The sequence below is a fragment of the Silene latifolia genome, chromosome 11, assembly GCF_048544455.1.
Source record: "Silene latifolia isolate original U9 population chromosome 11, ASM4854445v1, whole genome shotgun sequence".
Classification (NCBI taxonomy): domain Eukaryota; kingdom Viridiplantae; phylum Streptophyta; class Magnoliopsida; order Caryophyllales; family Caryophyllaceae; genus Silene; species Silene latifolia.
The window spans coordinates 115,209,277-115,226,786 of record NC_133536.1 but is presented as its reverse complement, the minus strand read 5'-3'; positions in this window follow the sequence as shown (position 1 = coordinate 115,226,786).

Genomic DNA, 17,510 nt, shown 5'->3' with positions numbered 1-17,510 from the left:
CATTTTGAGGTAAAATTGTCTGAATTCTACAGCACTGCACTCTGGCGTGAAATCAAGGTGATGCAGGAGCATACTTGCAGTGTAAACCATAGAAACAAACACAAATATGACAAACCTAGAAAACATACAATGAACAAGCTCAGGGAATGCAATGAACTTGAGAAATTTGGTAAAACTAGCAAATGACCTTAACAATTCATGAAATTTGGTGATAATTCAGTTAAGGAAATAAACAAAAATTGTACCAAAATTCAGGATTTTTCAAGCAATCTAGGTATTTTAAATAAATTGAAAACCAGACTGAATTAGCTCAAACTCAGACAGTTTTCTCAGCAAGCCTATGTGGTTCTTTTGATTGAAATTTTTGGACTACCAAAGGGATATAATTATCAAATTCACCCTCTAGCAACCACAGAAGTTTAACTTAATAATTTGGAGGATTAAGACTGAATTATTCAAGCAAGCGCAGAATTAATTCAATCCCAACCAAACAATGCACTTAAAACAGCTCAAGCAAGCACATACCTGTCCTAAGTAACACCACAGATCCTTAATCAATACCTAAGCAAGAAAATAGAATTATTAAGTCTGACTTACAATTAAGACTTAGCAAAGTTAATAAGATTTGCAAATGTTTAGAGAAATCTCAAGGTTTTTTCATTAATCCAAGTCTTCCTTTGAACAGCAGCTCCAAGGTCCTTATATATGCCTTGAAATTTAGGTTATAATTTGAAGGGCATTCATCCTAGGGCCAGGATTACCTTTAGGATAAGTACAATTGAAAGATAATATTTTACAAAGTGAAATTCAAAAGTAAACTAGTAAAATAAAAGCTCTGGGAAAAAAAAAGACTGTGACTGAGGCAAAAACAGTTTGTCCATGGCTTGTTGTGTGCAGGTTACTGTTGGGCTTGGAGGCTTGCAGAATTAATCCCAAAGTCAAGGTTATTTGTGAGGTTTTGTGCTTTGTATTTAAAAGGAAAACTGAGCAAGGAAACTTTAAAAGTAGTCTCACAATTGCCTCACTTAAAGGGGAAAGTATGCTTTTTGCTTTTTGGTTTCTTTCATTCAGCAGCATGTGACTGGCTCTTAGGATTGTTTTTTAGACTAAATCTTGGCCCTGGCTGGAGTGTGACTTGGTCTTAGTTCAAGGACCTCTCAGCTGGCCATGGTGGCAGCTGGTGGTTGGCTTGGAATTGATAATTCTGGCTTGGGAAGGATGAACTGATTGAGGCTGTGGCCGGCTCAGGGTTTTTGTGAGTTGTTGAGTTCTAATCCTGGCTGGACTAGTCTAGGGTCATTGTAGAAATACCATTGCCTTGGTTTTGTGGCTCCTGCTGCAGCCTCCCCTGGTTGAAAAGAGCTTACCCTCAAGCATGTGACCTCCTCCCCCTCTAAATCTTCATAATATGGGCTATGATCTCCCACATTGAAAGTTCCATGATCTCCATAGTCTCCTTGAAAATTAATCTTGTAAGCGTTTGGCCCAATTCTTTCCAAGACCTCAAGTGGTCCATTTTCCCTAGGCATAAGATTGTTCTTCCTCTTTGATGGAAATCTTTCTTTCCTTAGATGCAGCCATACTAGATCTCCTGCCTCAAACTCTTTCTTCTTTCTAGGCTTCTTGAATTGCTTCATGTACAGCTCATTAGATCTTTCAATTTGTTGTTTCACTAATTCATGTAACTTCATTAGTTGATCAGCTGTCTTCTAAGCATTTGTATTCAGTTCTTCCCTTGGGACACAGGACAAGTCCAAGAGCATAAGTGGATTTACCTCAGACACTATCTCAAAAAGACTGTGACCAGTAGCAGTAGAGGGTGCTCTATTGAATGCAAACTCAACTGTAGCTAGTTTCAGATCCCAATCCTTTAAGGTCTTGCTGGTTAGACACCTTAGTATCCTCCCCAAAGTTTTGTTGGTGACCTCAGTTTGGCCATCTGTTTGTGGATGGTGGGAGGTAATGAATAAGAGCTTTGTCTTCTGGAGCTTCCATAGGATTTTCTAGAAATAACTCATGAATTTGGTATCCTTCTCTGAGACAATTCACTACTACAAAAACAGACAAAGAGGATGGTTCAAAACCGTCTTTAAATCCTAAAACAACCATCCTTAAATTACCCGTCCTCGTTGCCTAAGAGGACGGTTAGCGTAAAGTCAAACCGTCCTCTTTTGCTTTTAAAAAGAGGACGGTTGTGGATTAGAACCGTCTTCTTTTCATTTAAAAAGAGGACGGTTGCGCGTCTCAACCGTTTTGTTTTGGATGCATGGCACGCGTAATTTTTGCACCAACTTTATCACGGTTTGTCTTGGAACCGTCTTCTACACATTTCTTTTTAAATCAATTTAGCGCGAATTTATGAATATAGCCCGCACAATTATGGCACACATCTCTTCGATAAATAGATTTTTGAAATGGAAATTGTTTCATTCATACTCTGTACGACAATAGTCGTATAGCTTAAATAATATATCCGGCTACATTTGAGCAATTCTTACATTTATACTCTAAATGCAACCAAACAAAACGGAATAAGTTTGAACATTCATTACTTAAGCTATCTAGGTAACATCAGAGTATTCAGCCTAAATACTTTAGACGTTGCCATAAAATACTTGCGCCTTAAATTACAATGCATATTAAGCCCAAATTTCCCGCACCTCATAAATTTGATCAACCGTGTACGTCTTTGGGGCTTTAATCATGAACTACAAACAAAGTAACCAAAAAACACAATTACAATTATTTACATATCAACACGTGTAATTTATATAAATGAAGTAAATATTGAAACAAAAGAAACAAATAAAAAGACGTACATTTGGATCAGTAATATTAATATATTGATGATCTCCAACATGTATTATCATTGTGACATTAGTTTGCAGCCTCTAAACATTAATTAGCTAAAAAAACCGCCTGCATAAAGAATCCAACTACTGAACTCCGATTTCAATTCTGGTTTATATAGTAAGAGTACTTATCCAGTAAGTGGATTATACATCTGATGTATTACCACAAGTTTTATAGTTTTTAAGCATTATAGTAAAGTTTTTGAGTTTTATTTTAAAAATTAGGGAAAATGCACGCGGTGCTCTTGAAGTTTCGAATTTTGTCCGAAATACCCAATTTTTTGTTCCGGAAAACTTTAAGCGGCTATAGCTCGTGTCTACGAATTCAGAAAGTGATAATTTTTTTTTTCAAATCGATCATCTTTCCGAGAACTACGATTTGAAAAAAAAAAATTGTCGTATTTGGATCCCGTGGCTAGGAGTTTTTGTACGTCAATGTTTTTTTTACCGTACAAACTTTGAGTGACCATATCTCTTGGTCACGAATTCCAAACACGATAATTTTTTTTTTCAAGTCGTAGGTCTCGAAAAGATAATCAATTTGAAAAAAAAAATCGTTACTTTCCGAGCTTGTAAACACAAGTTATAGCCTCTTAAAGATTTCCGGTTCAAAAAATTGGGTATTTCGGGCAAAACATCAAAGTTTAAGGGCAACGCGTGCATTTTCCGTAAAAATTATGAGTTTTAGTATAAAGTTTCTGAGTTCATTCACTAAAACATTACAACACCAACATCAACATTACCCCAGTGCCTCAATGGCTCCCGCAAATTGCGGGGTAAGGGGGGTTAGGATGTACGCAGCCTTACCCTTGTGTTAGAAACACAAAGAGGCTATTTCCGAATGACCCAAAATGAAAATTGCGTCGAGAACTGCATTGAAGGACTACTACTTCACAAGAGAAAGAAGCACAACCACTTTAGTGATCCATTTTGCTTTACTCCATCATAATCTAGAACCAAAGAGTAATGAGTCTTTGGCTCCATTGGAAACATGGAAATTCATTCACTAAAACATTAAGCTTAAAAAATTACAATAAAAACTCAAAAACATTACATACAAGCTTAGTTAAATTTGAGTTTTGACGGAAAAAAATAAATCTAACTTATAAACTTTGACCAGCTCAGAAAAAATGCACATATGCTCAAAAATAAATAAAGTTTGAGGTAATAATCTCAGAAAAAATACACATATGCTCAAAAACAAGTAAAATCAGAGGTAATACATCCGATGTATGTTCCTTTTTCTCGTACTTATCTAACTTTGACATTGTACAATGTGAGCAGAACCAAGTCAAATATCCTTTGGAAGTAGAACTAGGTATACAATAAATGAATGATATTTGTTGTTTTAGCTTTTACGAGGTCAAAAATGTGTTAAATTAAAGGAGCATTCTTTACAATCTACATAATTGGCATAAAAATGTGTTAAATTAAATGTGTTAAATTAAAGGAGCAAAGGAACAGATGCAGGACTTAGTTTAGCAGATAAAAAAGGAAATAAGTCAGAGATGATAACCTCAGTTGATTAAATCCAGTGAATGAGAAGGATGTTGGATGGTTTACGAACATCGGCGCAATGCTAATTCCCGGCATCGTAGCATGGTGCGTGTGGTTCAGTTTGTTTCTGCAGCAGCTCCGGTGAAGAAGGCTAAAATATATCAAATTTGCCAATATCTCTAGATCAAGTTGAATGGTTGCGGACGGGAATTATTTAGCTTTAATTTGAAGCCGATGTTTGACGACATGGGTCATATTTGTTTAAAAGCGGGATAAAACTCGGAGTTTATAGTTTCAATAAATTCAGCAGGACCGTTCAATACCAAGTCAAATACTTAAGTTACAAGGCTACGTCTTTGGGTCATATTCGAAGACGAGAAAGAATAACAAGAAGAAAATTGAATTCATCATCAGACCACCACGTGTTATATTGCAAGCAAATGCTAAGGTATAATCATATAATGGAGAACGTAACAAATTGATCAAGTTCTCTTTAATTAAAATGGTAATGTTGAAATTTAATGCAAGAAAGAGCGGAATTCTTCGCTTAAAACTGCTGACCGGATGTGCTAAACTGCTAAACGAAGTCGAGATTTCGTGCAAACAAGAAATATAACTTGGGATTGTTCTACGTGATATCGATATGCCACAAAAATCCAGAGCACAAATAAGAAAATAAAAACTAGCTGCAAAAAGAAAACAAAGAAGGGCAGGCAAGTTTCATGATAATACTCTAGATGTAGTTTGGTGTGATCAATTGTTTCTACATCATTGAAATAAGCATGAAGTAGCAAGACTTTTCAAAAACATGTTAACTTCTGGTGTGGGAACAATAAAAAAAAGAGGAAGAACAAAAGAAGGGGGCATACATACCCATGTCGTTCCTGTCCAGATCGTCACATGTCTCGATAGCCCAGATTCGATTATTGTTGTGTCAAAGAAAAAAATCATCAGTTAAGGCAACACGAAGGTTTGAAATCACACATCATATTCTACAACACTAGACTGGCACGTCCTTGGTCATGCCACCCACCATTAATTAGGCGATAACTTTGAAAGTAAGTAAACCACAAGAACAAGGACTACCTAACAATTAAAGCGATCAACAACCCTAGAATAGATAACGATCAAATCAAGATCTGGAAAATATGGTACAAATGTTACATATTCTTGAATTAGTAGTGGAATTATTTAGCTAGACCATCTTCACTGAATCAAATTCAATCCCTGAAACACCATGATTTTGATTACAATCAACAAATAGAAAACCAAGGGGTGAACAAAAGGAACAATTGTCTTGCTAAATAGTAAATACTACTCCCTCTGTCCTAATCATTTGTTTAGCCTTTTCTATTATTTGTGAGGGGTATTTTAATCAAAGGTAAACAAATGATTGGGAACGAGGGAGTAAGTATATACAATAGAAGCTACCGAGTGTCACAAAAGGCAAAAGCTCATAACTATGATAGAAAATTTGGATGAATAGATTTAAAATGCAACAAACTAATGAGCTGAATCTGCAAAAATTTCGGTAATACCTCAGAAGCTACAACCCATTTCCCATTGATCCAATCTTGATGTTTCCTTAGCTCTTCATGCTTAAATTCCATCTCTTCATTTGTGTTCTTAAAGTAGACTTTATATTTTGAGGGACCAAGGACTTCGGATATGATGCCGACCCACCATCCATCATTATAAAGAGCGTCAACTTCATCATACTGCTTGAATGTGTCGACTGTTTAAGTATTTGGAGGACAAGGTCTAATGTAAAGGGCATCAACCTCTTCCCTCACATACTGTGTGTTATCTCTGTTGTTAGATCCTTGTACTCAACAAGGAACTTGCCCTTCCCAAGAACCTCAATAACACATGCAACAAACCAGGCACACTTGCAACATGTCTTTCGTTACGATGGTTAATCTCAAATCGGAAAACATGGAAGAGTCCTAATAAAATAAAATCAGAATAACAATCTTACGCACGCACGATAATCACTTGAAAAATAGGTACAAATTAGGTATAAATTGAGGCATCAAATACTCATTTTACACAAAATATTACAGCAATATTGCAAGAAAATTAAAAGTGACGAAATAAATGAGAAAATTGAAATTACCTTGGATTTTGGATCACTTAAGTTAGGGCGATCGATGGTGGTGCGTTAGGGCGATGATGAAGGAGAACATGGTGGTGGTTGTTTGCGAGGAGCGCTGGTGGTAACGAGGGCGGTATGGTGGTAACGAGATACGGTGATGCTAGGGTATAACGATCGAGTGTATCAGTGTATGTGTTGATTGAATAGGAGGGGAACTGGGGAAGGTAATAACCAGCAAGGGAAAATTTAGATAGTCACTATTAAAAAATAAGAAGACGGTTCTATTACATAACCGCCTTCTTTATTAATAAGAGGACGGTTTTATTGACCAACCGTCCTTGTTTATTTTACTACGAGGACGGGTGTCTCAATTAACCGTCCTATTGATGTGATCACGAAAGGCGCCAAATTTGTTGACCGATATAAGACGGTCTCGTCCCCAACCGTCCTTTAGGGGGCGTCCTCTTAGTCTAAAATTGTAGTAGTGATTGTCTTAGGAATCCCATGGAGTCTCACAATCTCCTTGAGATATAGCTCGGAAACACTGGAAGCATCCTCAGTTTTCTTACAGGCTATGAAGTGAGTCATCTTACTGAACGTATCCACAACTACCATAATTGAATCCTTGCCCCTCTGTGTTCTAGGCAGGGCCACAATGAAATCAAGGCTCACATCTTCCCATGGCTTTTCAGGGACAGGTAGGGGAGTGTAGGGTCCTGCTTTGAAAGAGTTCTTGGCTTTCTGGCATGTTGAGCACCTTCTAAGGACTGCCTGAATATCTCGTATCATTTTAGGCCAGTAAAATTGATCCTGTAAAATCTCTAGGGTTTTCTGGACCCCAAAATGTCCCTGGAGTAGGACAGCTCCTATTCCAACTTCACTAGCATCACATTCAACTTCCAACAATTGATTAAAGTTTGGCAGCTTCAGAATGGGAGTTTCACACATCAGCTTTTTGATTTTCTCAAAGGACTGTTGAGCAGCTTCAGTCCATTGGAAATCTCCTTTTATCATGCACTCAGTGATTGATGCAACGACTGAGCTACAATTCTTGATGAATCTTCTGTAAAAAGATGCCAGACCATGGAACCCTCTTACTTATGTGATTGTTTATGGGCTTGACCATGTCTGCATATCTTTGATCTTCTCCTGATCAACTAATATTCTTCTTCCGGATATAATATACCCTAGAAATGCTACCTTATTGACCATGAAGGTATATTTCTCAACCTTCCAATACAGCTTCTGTTCCCTGAGTATTTTGAAAACTGCTTCCAGGTGTGATAGATGCTCATTTGGACTGCTGCTGTAGATGAGTATGTCATCAAAGTATACTACAACAAATTTTCCAAGGCAAGGCCTTAAAACTTCAGTAATTAGCCTCCTGAAGGTGCTTGGGGTATTAGAGAGACCAAATGGCATGACAAGCCACTCATATAAGCCATGCTTGGTTCTGAAAGCTGTTTTTCACTCATCACCTTCTCTTATCCTCACCTGATGATACCCTTGCCTAAGATCTATTTTTGAAAAGATCTTGGCTCCACTGAGCTCGTCCAACATATCATCCAACCTTGGAATAGGGAACCTGTACTTGACTGTGATGTTGTTTATAACCCTGCTATCAGTACACATTCTCCATGTTCCATCTTTCTTAGGCACCAGCCGAGCAGACACTGCACATAGACTTAGTGACTCCCTCACAAACCCTTTTGTCATTAATTCCTCAATTAGTTGGTGCAGTTCCTTGGTTGCTGTAGGGTCACATCTGTAAGATGGTCGGTTAGGAAGTACAGAACCAGGTACAGGGTCTATGAGATGCTCCTCTCAGGGGTGGTAATCCACTAGGCAACTCAGCTGGAAAAACTTCTTTGTACCTCTAAATCAGAGGCTCAACCTTTGCAGGCACACCAGTGCTCTCCTCAGTGCTGATTTCCCTTGACAGTATAAATATCACAGATTGTTCTTGCTTTATTTCCTTGATCATGGCTGCCTCAGATAGAAACAGTACTCCATTGACTTCCTCAGGCATGTTAGGGCTTCCATAGCCTCTTTGATTGGTAGGCAAGGGGGTCAGGGTGACCTTCTTGCCATTGTGCTTGAAACTATAGACATTTTCCTTTCTCTGGTGAGTGATATTCTTATCAAACTCCAATGGCCTCCCTAACATTAAGTGGTAGGCATCAATAGGGACCACATCACATAACATTTCATCCTTGTACACCTTCCCAATTGAAAAAGAAACAATGCACTTGAAGGAAAAGTAGATCTATATACTTAACATACTCATATATGTTTTAATTAAATTTGTCATAAAATTAACTAATGATCTTATGCATGCAAACTAAAATAAATAAGTAAAGAAATCATTTTCTCACCAATTAAATTTCGGTCATATTGGGCACCAACAATATCTCCTTCTTGTTAGTTCTTGAGCTTTCCATTAATGGATGAACATTTTTTACTTCAAATTAGAAGCCCTCCAATTAGTTGCACCCAAGACAATCCCTTAAACCCACAAATAAACATGTACTAGATGTTTGTAATGTAGTTTACCTTAAAATCTATTACTAATACTCATATACTACTTCTAGTATTATTAGTGTTTGATTTTCACAAATTAGATTCATCAAACTTGAATTTTTGATGAACAAGAGAGAGAAGTAGTAGGTTTTCATAAAAACATGAGAGAATGATAAAAATAAGAAAAATCTTCTCTATCCTCTAACCAAAACCGGTTGGTTATAGTATATAGACCAAATTTTTCTTTTTCTTTTGTCTTCACAAAACAAATTGGTGTAAGGCTTTTGCATGGTCATGTCACTATCAAGTGTCATAGACAAATGAATAAGACAAATGAACAAAATAAAATTTCTCACAAGCTCACCCAATTTTCGGTTTACATTTTGTAATATGGAGTCCATTTTATTTTTGTCAATTGTACAATTGTATGTCCTGTGACATGTGACATGTCTTATGTCATGTTTTAACTTAAAATGCATATTTAACAAATTAAATATCATTTACAAATTAAATAAATCATATTTAATAAATTGACTAGTAATATAAAATTACTTTCTCATAAAATGGTCATTTAATTACTAGTTAGTATAATTCACAATATCTTGTAATTATAACTAACTTATCATTCTCATCTCGCGTGTTTCGCAAACACCGATTAATATTAGTAATATAACTTCTTAAATTACTAAATAAAATCTCATTTAATCACATTATAATAAGATGTTATTTTCTCTCTTATAACAATTTGTTCAATTTTAAGGAATTAATTAATCTGTATCGGTATACAACTAATTAACCTTTTCAATTAAGGGAATCGTCCTTTAGGTGTGACCTTAAGGGATCAACTGATCACCACCGTCGCACGACAGTAATGTCAAACTCTAGCCAGCCAATCATTACCGATATGTGTGGACCAGTTGACTATATATAAAATGTATCATCCCTTCCGTATTCTTGTAATGAGATTTAATAATGATATTTAAATCATGTGATCGCACTGTTGTTGATGACACATTTCCCAACAATCTCCCACTTGTCCTCGACAAGTGTGCGTCACCAATTCTCTTGTCCTATTACTATCTCCCACTCAATGCAAGGTGTCTTTCGGGTCGTACTTGCAAGTGATCATATCGAGAGTGGTTTCCTCGATCTGGAGAATAACTGATTGACCGGAATTTATCCACCATGGATACCTTCCGAGCGTGGCCACGCATTTCCAGTTCATTACTCCTCGAGTGGCCCTGAGATATTGTTTTAACCCTGACAAGGGGGTGGACAATTCCTATCGCACTTATTCCCTTCGACTAGCCACAGCCATCATAACCCAAAATATGCCCATTTGACCCCATTTACGAAGGTCGTAGTAACACAAATCAAAGTTAATCTGAAACTGTGCCATCTTAGGCGAACAGTCTTTAGTCAAAAGAATCGACTCATTAGAAAACTATAGTAGCTCTCGCCACGACCAGGCTATATAAATTTGCCAGAACTCTATAAGCGGTCACTGCCCGACAAAGTGTTCCTAACAGTCTGCCTATGTGATCGACTAGAAATCTCACATGACTCTATGGCACTTGAACTTGCCATCAATCGCATCATACTCTAGTCACTTCGAGACATCACCTCATACAAGTGACTATGGGCAAATACAATGTTAATCCGTGTTCACTTTAACGGGGTTCAATGTTGTCTCTACAACCCGTTTGGATGTAACAAAGTATAACAAAAGAGTTTTAAAGTAAAACTCGAACGACAAATGCGATTATCACATATGAATAGTCAATGCCTAATTACTATTTTATGTTCTATAATCTAATTTGATCTTGTACGTAGTTGTTCATTTCAATTCAATTGAAATGACATGACTCATCATGTTTAGCCTTTGAGAAGGCTTTGGTTAGTAGGTTTTTTCATTTTCTTGTACCTTACTCAACCTTACTACATACTTGTTTTCCTTTGTAATGTATACATTTGCATCACAAAACTTTCTGAGTACGTGTCGAGATCCAATCAAGACATAGGCCCTTTAGCCCAAGAATGGCTCCCACTTTGTTTTTCACAAAGTGTGCGGGACTCATCCTCTTGCACATCTCATGATTGCAAGTGTACTCAATTTCCGTTATAAATATCTCTCATTGTTCTTTATTGCCTAGAACGATTCTAGAAAATCTATTTCTTAAATATCATAGCCACAATGGTATCTTAACCATCCTAATGTGTTTTTATTATGGTTTTGTCGGAAACCATGCGCAATCTCAATTGTCAATTGTCACTTGTGTAACACCCTTACACAAAATTGCATCATAAACACTTTGCTTTACTTCCTTAATGCTTCTGCAAGCACTTAAGGGTAATCTTTATGGCTTACTTGGTAAAGATTACTTAAATTCGATTTTGAAAACAATTCATCATACTCAAAGTATATGAAGTGTTATACATCATTACTCATTTAATTGATCCGGCAGCGGAAGCAAATGAAATCAATCAAATATGTTCAATTTAATTGAACTAGTCATGAATCTTATCAACATAAGACTTCTTATTGATGCTAATATCATGTGAATTTATCTTCATAAAACCGGATATGCAAGATGTATTATAATACTCCAAAAGTCTTAAATCATTCACAATGATCAATATGTCATCCACATATAAGACTGATAAAAATTTCCGTAACTCCCACTAAACTCCATGTATAAACACAACTTCTCGACTTATCGAGAAAAGTTTTATAACATGATTAAAACATTGATTCTAACTCATCGATGTCCTACCTAAGACCATATCTTAAGTTGCACATTATCTTAGGATTGCAAGAATCTATAAAACTCATGACATGTATTGAATACATTCCTTCTTTTGAAGAAGTGGGTTTTAGATTCACATGTTGTATGCGTATCCTCATAATGAAACACAATCCCTAAGAAGATCCAAATAGACTTAAGCATTTCAATTAGTGCAAAACCCTTTGCAACCAATCTTCTCTCTTTATTAGTGCAAAACCCTTTGTCACTAATCAAGCCCTTTTGTTTCGGATTTTCATGGCTCTAAGCCTTGTATTGAGTTGTGACTTAAACACCCTTATGTAAGTCATATGTTCATTACTTTCTAGAAGTAATCAACTTGAATCAAACAATTTCTTTTGTAAGTTATAAGCTCTTTACTTTCTTAAAAGTAGCATGAATTCATCATTTTTAACAAGTGACGAATTTAACCTCCTAGGTTTTGAAAAAACAATCTTACATAAAACGTCTCATGTAGCCAAGAAAGACCAGTTTCTTGCGACATAACATTCTCTGTGGCATTTTTTGTGGCTCTTGAATAATTTCTCCCACTCTGTCTTCTAAAAATAAACTTGTATTTTAGAAAGACAGCTTCTCGAGCCGCAAACCCGTCGTACTCGTGATAATTGAAAAGGGAAAAATGAGCATTTGTTTCTTGTGAAAACTTACAAACATGGTACCCTTACCATTTCATATCTCATATGATTCGATTTAGTGAAAAAATAATTTAGACAAAAATGATAAAATCCCCAAAAGGATCAAGTAACTCAAAGTAACTTGATTGAAGTTCAAACCATATCGAATAGCGTTTGAATTCTTATTCAACCACACATTAATCCATAATGCGTGCTAAGAGAGATTAACTTGTGATACTTTATCACATTTCCTTTGGCTTATATCAAAGTTCTTCACTTTGATAATCCCATCACGACTAAATCGTGATTCCTTGAACTCTTTAAACTTCTTCAAAGATTTTTTTTATTTACCTTATTAAGTGAACATATTAGCGTCAACTTAAATCATTGGTAAAAGAAAATGATCAACCTATTTTGGATCGATGATTTACAACCTCGATCTCCTTTTCAACCAAAAGGCACGAGACATCTTGCTTTGAATACAAGATACGCATATACCATTAACAATCTAATGGTTTCAAGAGTACTCGATAACTCTTTGCGTTCATCATTCCAAAATTTAAGGTTTAATCTTGGGTCACCAATTTGAATCTTACATCATCTAGTTTGGTTTAGAATATAATCACCTTGACAATGGGCTAGCCATGCATCAAATCGTGGTGTATAGGGTCACAAAAGTGAAAACCTCTTTTGTATCTTAACAAGTATATATTGTTATTTAGAGTTTATGCACTTAATAGTCACAATTAAGTACACCTTTAAATCCAAAAAATAGATTGAGTACACAATTACTCTATCTCTCGACATTATTGTTGCTAGTCGTCATATTCTAATCATCTTATGTGTTGAATACAATGATGAAAACCTCCACTGGTTTCTAATATTGACGAAGTGGTACTAGCAAAATTTATGTTTTATCAAATAAACATTTAAAGAAGAAGATCCCATTAGATGTCCCACAACTAACTTGTTGATTTTTCAATAATTTGGGGTAGTTTCCTTTCTTGTGTCCAACATTTAAGACAATGGAAACTTTATCGGTCGGGATTGATAGGTTTAGTATCGCTATTCTCAACAACTTTACTTTCAACATTACCTTGTATCAATTCCATTATAATCTTTACTTCTTGAACCTTGTCCTCATCTTAACGGTTTAAGAGAATGCTCCCACTCATTTCAATGAGTCTTTGCTTTGAGAAGCAAAATTGAATTCATGAAGATTACTCTTCATTTATTCGTTTTAGTCTTAAAACTTTCATTGAAGTGGTTGCGTTATTTTGGTCAATTACGAATTCTGAAAATCTAATCACCAAAACTATTTATCGCTTCAATGTACTTAATTCAATTAAGTATATGAAACATAATTCATTGTAAGTAGAAGTGTTAGTCAAGAATCAAAAACCTGTTTGATAATGAATAACTTTAATCTATACTCTTTACAAGAGATCCTTAGCAATGGTTCGTTTGAGGTTTTGGAAGCGAATTCAAATTTTGTCTTTAGTTACGCTGTTTTAATGGAGATTTGTATCAAAATCGAAATGATATCGTATATGAATTGTGGTAAAGAAATAGAACAATATAAAAACGGAATAGTGGAAAACTTAACATTTATCGTTTTATTAATACTTGTAAATAACAAGTAAAACATTTACATGGTGACCTCTACCCAACTATGATAAATGATTCCAAGACCCAAATTCATATCGACTTAGGCACGGTATGGCCGATGAAACCCTTATCAATATAACTCGGTGGATTAACGTTTTAATCGATTCTACTTTTAGAACTCTTGGTCGATAAAATTACTCTAATAATTATCTATAGCCCAAAACACATCCGACAAGGGCACGGTATGGCCGATGAAACCCTTATCGAAAAACTTTTGTTGAGTTCAATCCAAATTTCGAATAAATGTGTCCATGATCCAAATCCACATCAACTTGGGCACGGTATGGCCGATGAAACCCTCATTAACATGAACTCGGTGGATAAACATTCATCACCCACTTCCCCTACGTAACAAGGTTTGTACCCCGGTAGAGCCGAGTGCACTCCCTCGCGAAATAGGTTTTCATGGTTTCTACTATTTGGTAAGGCTATGTCTCAATTAATTGTTTTAGTGAGAGGTCATGTCAATTTATTATCTATCACGTTTTAAGTAAACTAAAGCGGTGAACTACGATAATTATAATTGACACGGTCGATATACTCGATTAAAAGATGTTGCATGTTTTAGTTATGGCGATTTAGCGATGCATGCAACATATAAATAAAATGCAAAGCATAAAAAAAATCCTAGTATGGCCTTCCTAAAATAGAAAATCTAATTATCTATTACATATTCGGTAACCAACTCCATTGGTCCCTAGAACTTCGGTTGTGGCACGCATCTCGAGGTAACACCGTCTTTATGTATCGCCATCTTGAAGAAATCCGTCTTTGGGAACTCCGAAATGAATAAAATTACATAATAAATTACATAATTTCCTATTATACATTTGTAATTAAAATAAAATAAATCTATTAAATTACAAAACGGTGATACGAGATCACAATAAATTACAACCGAATCGATATTCCCATACATTTCGGGTAATATCAATTAAAACTAAGGCCATACTAAGTAAAATTACATAATTCAAAAAATTACATAAATTAAAATTATGACAATCATAAAGAAAATGCAGCATTATAATATGTATGAACATGCCCAATTTTATGCTAAATCGCCTTTAATTAGCCAATATCGTATATTACTCGGTTTTTACGGATTTGCGTGATTTCAACATTTTATAATCACAAAAATTACATAAATTCATATTTATGCACAAGTTAATTACCCTAACTTCTTAGGACTCAAAATTAGTCTCCACTAACCATTTGACCATAATTAACTCATATTTCTTAATATTGTTCATAAAAGGACTCAAAATTACAATAAAATGCTATAAACTTCAAATAAATCAGAAAAATTTCAAATAAATTTGAAATTTGAAATTTAAACTCATGAACATTCTGCAAAACTTAGGTCTGAAAAAGATAATAAAATGCAACATGTGACGTTTTTCCTTAGTCATGAAGTATGTTTTAGCAATTTTTCACTAATTAAGTCACTATTTATGCTATTTTTCATCAAAAATCCATAAATCATGCATGAAGACTTCATTATAGCCTATTATTTTACACACATCTTGTAAAATTGCATGTGACAACATACTAAATTTATATGACCAGATTCGAAATATTTCGCATATTAACCTATTTTTCATCTAAATCCGATTTTTATCATGAAAAATCCATTTTTCGAGCATAAGAACTCATAAAATTATGAAACTTTCCAGATCATCTAAAAATAATATATGTGAAAACATATCCAAAAACCACTGGAAAATTCGAAGTTTAGCTAATTTTTGTCCAAAAATTACATTTTTATCATAAAAATCACATTTTAATGCCAATATTATATAAAATGAACAATAAAATCCATAAATTAACAAAAATATCCTAAATACATTTTAGGATCAGAAACTTTAACATGAAAAAATTAATTTTGTGATATATCATAATAACACAAATTATACAAGTTTTATATGTTAATCTTTATAACTCGGAAAAACTTTTAACCGATTTGCATGCAAACAACCATGGCTCTTGATACCGATTGATGGAAAAGTAGATCTATATACTTAACATACTCATATATGTTTTAATTAAATTTGTCATAAAATTAACTAATGATCTTATGCTTGCAAACTAAAATAAATAAGTGAAGAAATCATTTTCTCACCAATTAAATTTCGGTCATATTGGGCACCAACTGTAAAACCCCGATTTATGAAGGAGCCTTTAGCAAGACATTCCCTAATAAACCGGACTGTTACCATCTCGGTTTCCCGAGGTAGTGAATAACAAATTAAACTCCAAGGCAAAATATATAATTACTTTAACTTAATTATTACAAAACCTCTTTTACATCAAATTACAAGGAACTAACATAAATGAAAGTGAAAGTCTTCTAAATGATGATCTAGCTACTAAGTCTTCTAATCCAGTGTCTCACGCCCATCAAGCTCCCAGCCTATCTCATAAACCTGTCAAGCCTGCTCCCCAATATTTGGATCGTCACAGGTGTTCACGAATACACAGGGTCAACCACGAGGTTGAGTAGGGAATACAATGAAACAACAAAATATGATATGCATGCTCCTCCATCACCTCCATCTCCATCTCAACTCATTTCTCATAACCCGAACACCCAACCATACCGATCCCCATGAGACTATATATCGACCGTAGCCGATCTGCCCATTTCCTTGTTGAGGACACCAGGGCAAGTCCTGCAGAACCCGCCTGGGCCTTATCACAACATCATCTTCACCACACCACATCACCACAACATCCTCCATCTCCAATGCATATGAATGCTCAAAAGAAATTAATGCAACACAATATATATATCTTTGTACTGATCAATCATAAAATCATGCCGGTTACCAAATGTTGTGATAACATACTCAATACGATCAATTCAGTCAATCACCTTCCAAAGATATGAATCATAACGTAAATCAACAGCCACGAAGCAAGTCAACGTTCACAGTTTGGTCATACGAAACACAAACAAGTCAACACAATTCAACATCAATGATAATAAGTCAAGTGTATTTCCCTACCTTTTCGCAATCCAAGCACACACAAGCAATCACTTATGATCCTTCACTTATCCATCACCTACATATCATAATTATGTATAATTACCATCTACTCAGTCAATTAATCATGCACATAACCTAGACTCATCATAACTTAATAGGAATATCAATTTAAAGAACAAACACGATTTTTCCTGATTTTCCTGCTCATGGCAGACTCGGTATAAAATGAATAACTAATTCCAGAAAATTCGAATTGATGCAAGGCCAATTGAATTGGAACCCCATGAGTCTTAGCTACAATTTATATCTAACGTGTTTTTCTCAAATTCCATACTTATCAAGGGTTTTCAGACTGATTTCCAAAAACTGACAGAAACCGTCGCATAAAAAGTATTGATTCATAAAACGGGTTTGACAAATGATTCTTAAGTAAAACCAACGCCTAACTCATCTAAACTCTTTAAATTAAATAT